This window comes from Carassius gibelio, chromosome A2 (genome assembly GCF_023724105.1).
Source record: "Carassius gibelio isolate Cgi1373 ecotype wild population from Czech Republic chromosome A2, carGib1.2-hapl.c, whole genome shotgun sequence".
NCBI lineage: Eukaryota > Metazoa > Chordata > Actinopteri > Cypriniformes > Cyprinidae > Carassius > Carassius gibelio.
In genome coordinates this window covers 30,002,638-30,009,799 of record NC_068372.1, presented here as the reverse complement: position 1 = coordinate 30,009,799, position 7,162 = coordinate 30,002,638, and the positions used below count along the sequence as shown (strand labels likewise).

The 7,162-nt window shown below is 34.5% G+C and overlaps 1 protein-coding gene across 3 annotated transcripts in view; it reads left to right on the top strand.

Moving 5' to 3' along the window:
• Positions 1-6,226: 6,226 nt before the first annotated feature.
• LOC127938358 (protein strawberry notch homolog 2) overlaps positions 6,227-7,162 on the top strand; it is a 30,276-nt gene continuing 29,340 nt past the window's right edge. The window contains exon 1 of one of the 3 annotated variants that reach the window (XM_052534945.1): positions 6,227-6,271. The gene's annotated coding sequence lies outside the window, so the exon portion shown is untranslated. Of the gene's footprint in view, positions 6,410-7,162 lie in introns of all 3 variants that reach the window. The other 2 variants (XM_052534951.1, XM_052534937.1) reach the window with 2 other exon arrangements.

The following is a 7,162-nucleotide window of genomic DNA, read 5'->3' as shown; positions in this document are numbered from 1 at the left end:
ACAAAAGAACATCTTTTGTAGCTTTATATATAATAAAAAAATAAATAAATCACATATCTCATAGACCACTACTAAACACACACACAGACATGATCAGGACACTTTGGTCGATACCAATATTCGACATTTATCAATAATAATATTTCAAATCCATACCGTTCACACAGTACAATGTTTATAATAAAACAAATAAAATTAGGCATCTGTCTAATATCATTCTAATCACACCGATACTGACAATGAAAAAAATGCATATAATCTAGCACAGAAAAAGATTTTACTGCTTGAATTGGGAAAAAAATAAGCACTTATCTGTTTACATGGAACATTCTGACAAGGTTCTCTCAATGTTATGAACAAACGTTCTTCCTGTTACGCTCTCATTGTTCACTGAACTTTTTTTCTGAAACACTTTAGGTCTTTTACGTGTTTTAAATGTTTGAGAACAATTCTAAAGTAACCCAGCTTACATGGACTGTCTGGACTAGTTTCTCTCAAAATGTATTCGTTCAAAGTTATCTAATAACGTTCCGAATATGTTAGCACAAAAACGTTTGTTAATAGAACTTTTGATGCATTTTAAATGTATCTATTTGTTTTAGAATCTTCATAGAACATTCAAAAGTAACATTTCCTTAATGTTGCAACTTGCAAAATGATACAATGGAATGTTCCATTAACCGTTACATTTTGAATGGGCTGTTTTGAACGTTTGAAATGAATGGGAATGTAGCAAAACATTCTTTGAAAGGCTCGCTGGACATTTCAAAACAGTCACTGATGTATTGATGCTTTAAAAAAAATAATTTATAGTGGTTTCAGCTCAAACACTTCACTATTCTTTTTTAAAAATCTGTTATATAGCTGTATTATGTTTTGATCTAAACTTCTAGATTGAAGATTAATTTTGGAGACAAAACAGTACAGATTAATGCTCATTTCATTTCAGTTATTTACTGTAACAAGCCTTAAATGTGTCAAAAAAAAAAAGAATTGCAAATTTACAATGATTATTTGAAAAAGGAATCTATACAAAATTATACATATAATTAATAATAACTGTAAATAATTTTAATTAAAATACGTTTTGTATAATTTAAAACTAAATTCCCAATTAAAGTTCCTCTCAGTGTTATTTTAGTATTATTTACATAGTATTTATTTATATTTCTAATTAGCTTTTATTATAAAATTTCAGTTTTTATCTTAATGTCAGTCATCTGAAGAAATCAGATGTATATTGACCAGACTGAATAATCTACCAATATCAAATTGTTTTGAGATTATCGAGTCATTTTGTAAATATTGTGAACTATTTTATTGATAAATACATAAATATGGAGTAAAACAAGTTTTGCATTTTTTTGAAACAGCAATTTTGACATTTTTTTAACATTTAAATTAAGTCTCTATTTAGCTTGAATTTTTCCCTTTTACTTATTTGACGTCATTCTTTCCATACTATAGTATATAGTAGTAGTGCATCTTTAAGTATCAAAATAGCTTGTGTGCATCAGACTCACCGTCTGTGGGACGAGACAGCAGCGTTTTCTTCTGCTCCACCTCCACCTACAGACCACATCAAACCCATCTGTCGACTTCAGAGGCACTTCGGCACATATCAAGGCACATGAAGAGTTGGAAATGAAGGGCTCGGTCTCTGCTGGATTGGTAAATGACCGTAATCATTCAAGATGAGCGTTTATTCTCAGTTCTGATCAGTGGATCAAAACTCAATCGTCTGGAGTTTCACCTTGTCTGCAGGAATGATTGACAGCTCTCTCGGCCTGCTGAGAAGCTTTGCTATGGTTAAAACCAGAGAACAGGCGTTTCTCCAGAAAGAAGGGAGGAGGTTTTTTCCATATTTACCTGAAACACAGAAACAAAGGCAGCTGACGGATTACAGACACATCATGTGTTTTCATGCATCAAGGGAGGATTTTTCTTGTGGGATTTTGAGATTCATACCCACTAAACTCACTACAACGCCTGTGATAAAGACGATCTGACTGGTGAACATGGATCCGGTCCACACGAGAGCCAGACTGTGACACGACTTGCTGTTTGAAGAGAAACCAACAACAACACATCTCAATCAAAATTGCTTTACAGAATTTCTGCTTTATTATATAAATAGCATATGGTTGAGCAACAATTCTTTTTTTTGTGAATCTATCAATGTATTGTTATAAATTGTTTTAAATAAGTGTTTTTTTATATATATATATATTTTATATATATTATGATAAATATATGTGCACACAAAAGGACACAGGCTATAATTTACAAACTTAATCTCATGCATTCAATGTCTTGCTTTTTAAACAGTTCATACAAGGAATAAGCACCACCACACTCACTAATGCATACAGTATGCATCGACATGTAATTAAGAGCATTATAAAAGGTTCAGTGTTATCAATATGTCAGTTTATTATAAGTTTATTATAAGAAACACAAGATTTTAACAGCCAATGACATTTCCAAAGTGTATACCAATATGCATGTAACTTTAGAGACGGTCCCTAAATTTGAGGTGCCCTAGGCAGATTGAGTCAGTTCGGGAGTTCGGAGCGGGATCGCGAATCATTTGAGTCAGTTCGGGAGTTCAAAGCGGGTTCTCGAATCATTTGAATCAGTTTGGGAGTTCGTAGCGGGATCGCTAATCATTTGAGTCAGTTTGAGAATTCGGAGCGGGTGCGCGAATCTTTTGAATCAGTTCGGGACTTCGGAGCGGGTTTGCGAATCATTTGAGTCAGTTTGGGTATCGCAAATCATTTGAGTCAGTTCGGGAGTTCGGAGCGGGTTCGCGAATCATTTGAATCAGTTCGGTAGTTCGTAGCGGGTTTGCGAATCATTTGAGTCAGTTTGGGTATTGCAAATCATTTGAGTCAGTTCGGGAGTTCAAAGCGGGTTCGCGAATCATTTGAATCATTTCGGGAGTTCAAAGCGGGTTCGCGAATCATTTGAATCATTTCGGGAGTTCGGAGCTGGTGCGTGAATCTTTTGAGTCAGTTCGGGAGTTCGTAGCGGTTTTGCGAATCATTTGAGTCAGTTTGGGAGTTCAAAGTGGGTTCGCGAATCATTTGAGTCAGTTTGAGGATCACAAATCATTTGAGTCAGTTCGGGAGTTCGTAGCGGGATCACGAATCACGAAAGACTCGCGCTCATAAATTTTCAAATTGGCCATAACCTTTAATTCGTTGCTGCCAACTGGTGGTTATTTATAATAATTAGGTGGGTTAGGGTTAGGGTTAGGGTTGGTGAAGGACCATAGAATATACAGTTTCTACAGAATAAAAACCATTACACCTATGGGATGAACACACTTTACACAAATACAAATGTGTGTGTGTGTGAGAGAGAGAGAGAGAGAGAGGAACAGGTATTCAACTCAGTGTGTGTGTGTGAATGAGAGAGAGACAGAGATCTACACCCTTGCTCAGTCAGGTGTGCTGCAGTGCATTGGTGATGCTGACAACAGAGGTGAAGGAAAACACGGCAAACACTGAAACACACACAGACTAGAAACATCAGCACATCTCTCACTCCACACACGTCTCTCTCTCTCTCTCTCTCTCTCTCTCTCTCTCCATCTCTTAGTCTCTGTCTAGCCTTCACTTGCTAGCTATTGATTTCTCTCCCAAACAGCGAGTTAATGATGGCTCCAGGTGAAGGTGGGTTTCGATCATGTGGTCCTCAGACCAGAGTTTCCTCATTCCCTAGCGGAAAAATCGCCTCGCTTTTGGATTCAAGCATGCATTAGAGCTGGCAGCCGGACAAATAGAGGCTGGAGAAACTTTAGTGGCGCTGAGATCACACATGGATTGATCACAGAGGGCTGATTTAGTGGCTGTCCACCGACTCAAGAGCTGTCAATAACGGCGACACGGCCAGCATGAAGATGTATTGCTCTGAGGGTCCAGAAGCATTTTAAAAAGGTCTCTCTTAGGATTTAAGCTTAAACTTTGTTTCCAAATGATCTCCTAAAGAGCTTGAGCAATATTTGAGATGCAGACGTTGGTATCTTTCACAAGAAAAACAAAACTGAGCAGAAATGAGCTCATGTGAAGATATCAGTTTGCAATGCATTTGATCCTGTTGATGCACAGGAAAAAAAATTTTTGAAGTTGCAAATAAAACAAAGATTATTAAAGTATGTTTTACAGGAAAATCAGTCTTCAATCTTACTTCAAAATTTGACGTTTAATTCTATGTGTTGTTTGTTATGGGTTTCTTTCTAACTTTAATGAATCATTATTTGTGAATTTCTGAGTGAAAATTGAACAAAAATAAAGTCAAATTTCAAGCAGAAATTGCAGGTACTGTAAATTTCACAAACAATTGAAACTCCAGTAATATTTCTTTTAATTGCACATTTTAAAATCATTAACATTTTTTGCAGTGTATACCACATTTCCCCCAGTGTTTCTGAACATTATTAAGATGTTAAAGAGGTCATTTCTGTGACCCTGGAGCAGTGTGACTGTCTTAAGTGTACATTTTTCGAAATTGAGATCTATATATCATCTGAAAGCTGAATAAATCATCTCTCCATTGATGTCTGGTTTGTTATGAGGACAATACTTGTCTGAGAAACAACTATTAGAGAATCTAATAGTTCAAAAAAATTGAAAATAAATCTAAATATTGAGAAAATCATCTTTAAATTTGTCCAAATGAAGTTCTGAGCAATGCATATTACTAAAAAAAATTTAGTTTTTATATATTTACGGTAGGAAATTTACGAAATATCTTCGTGGAACATGATCTTTATTTAATATCCTAATGATTTTTGGCATAAAAGAAAAATCTATAATTTTGACCCATACAGGGTTAATTTATTTATTTTTTTGGATATTGCTACAAATACACCTCAGATACTTAAGACTGCTTTCTTGCCCCAGAGACACATTTGAGATTTTTTTTTTTTTTTTTTTTTTTTATCATTTTGGTTATTTTTAGTATTTTTGTATTGTTGCATTGTCTTCATCTGTCAGTATTGTTCTTACCGTAGAAGAAAGGGTCAGTTTGATGCATGCCATTTCATTCATAAATGCAGAATAAGGCTGCAGCCCAAGTGTGAAAATGAGCTAATGCATCAGAGGTTTGTTTTTATCTTACATGATCAATGACAAACTAAATCTCACAAAGTGTCTTATTTCACCCAGAATGCACTGCAGTGTAGTCCTACTAAAGATAGTCAGAGTCTTAAGTGCTTTGTGCAATGGTCTGAATTAGATGTTTATCTGAAGTCTGACTATCAACTATATCTAAGCCATAGTCAAAGTCTATCTTTGTGAAACCGGCTCCAGAATGACTTGATGAAATAAAACAGAGGTTGATTGCCCTCTTTCGGCCAAACCACCTCATTAAAAACTCATAAAACGTGTTAAAAGGCACACTTCTAAACACAAGATCTTAGCATGCATTATTGTTAAATGATGTCATAAGAGGCAAACTTACTCTTGTAGGAAGGACACATGGTTGATTGTGTAGAGAATAAAAGGTGCTGTCAGAGACAGAATAAAAACACTGATCTCTGGAGGAAAATCCATTTGAGAAATCAGGAGTCCACAAATATAAAATCAGCTGAGCTCTGTTTAACGACTCTTGCAAAAATACACAAGCAATATATATATAACAAAACAATGAAAAGCAATCAAATAGCTATTAAAATAAATATCTAGAAACTGCAATAAGGCATCCTGTGCTTTGATTTCTCTGAGCTTCAAGTATGAAGGTGCTTTCTGTGTCCTGTGTACTCAGCACTGATGATGATGATGATGATGATGGAATCAACGTGAAATCAGGGCAAACCTTTCAAGTCCATGGACTCTGAACTATCTTCACAGACATTTATCATGCTAAGCATAGTTTCCAAAAAATATAAATAAATAAATTGGTATTAGAAAAAAATATATATTGGAGCCTTCAATAACTGAATTCAAATTTTCTCCATAATATAATTAAATAAAAACTGTTTTTAGATCGCAATATATATTTACATTAAAGACGTAAAATCCACCAATTAAATAATAATAATAATATAAATATATACATATTATTATATATATTAATATTATTTATTTTATTTATTTATTTTATTTTTTACAAATGTCTGATTCTAAACGGGGGAAATAGTAAGCGAAATTACTTATGAATATATAATTTTTTCTAACGCACAAAATTCACCTAGCGTACGCGATGACGTCAGCGGAAGAATCCTCCCTCTTTTTAAATCAAGATGGCGACGTCGACCAGGAAGTAGGTAAACAACCTTAAGAGGATAGAAAAATATGGATTAAACCCCTCCAATCCGTCTTTTCTGATCCAGAAACGCCCAGATTGAGTGGTCGTTAGTGCTCGTGGAGGGGTTTCGTGGACAGGGGGGGTAAATTAACGCGCGGTGAGTGAGTTTTCTGTCAGATTAGCATGTTAGCACGAATCAAACAATAGCGCTCCATTGAAGCTTTCAGAAAAACACGCAAACAGTTGATAAACTGTTGATAAACTCGTTAATAAATCAATTATGTTGATCTATAATAATCAATGTAGGCTTGTTATCTTATCAAAGTGATGTGCTTGAGGGGTCAGTGCTGTATGGCCGAGGGTTTTCAGGTTGATCTGAAAATATATATATCATAATCTGATAGATACTTAATCGTTATTAATTTAAAATCGTATTTTTACTTAGAGTGAGTTAGTGACAGCTTGTATTATAGAGGTCAGAATAAAACTGTCTCACACTTACGGTGTAATCCCTCCCCAAACTGTCACATAGACAAGGCCTGCATCACATAACTAAAGGAAAAAAAAAAATATATATATATATGGTATTTATTATATTTTAACCCTTTCATATGTCTGTCTCACATTCTATTCATTTCGTCGGTTAGCTTTCTATCCGAAATAAACTGCTTTATTTTGAATATATATATGAATTCCACAAAAAGGTCAGATTAATTTTAAATGTATTTCATTCAGATAATCTGGTAAAATAATTCGGAAACTCATGCATTTAACCTGTTAACTGTCACTCACATTTTGAACATATGTAGACTTGAAAGTGCATGATCCAAACCTAATTTTTTATAATTCATGACTGAAAACATTTTGTAACATGATTCTGATGTACCATTTTCATGGTAATGCAATGTTT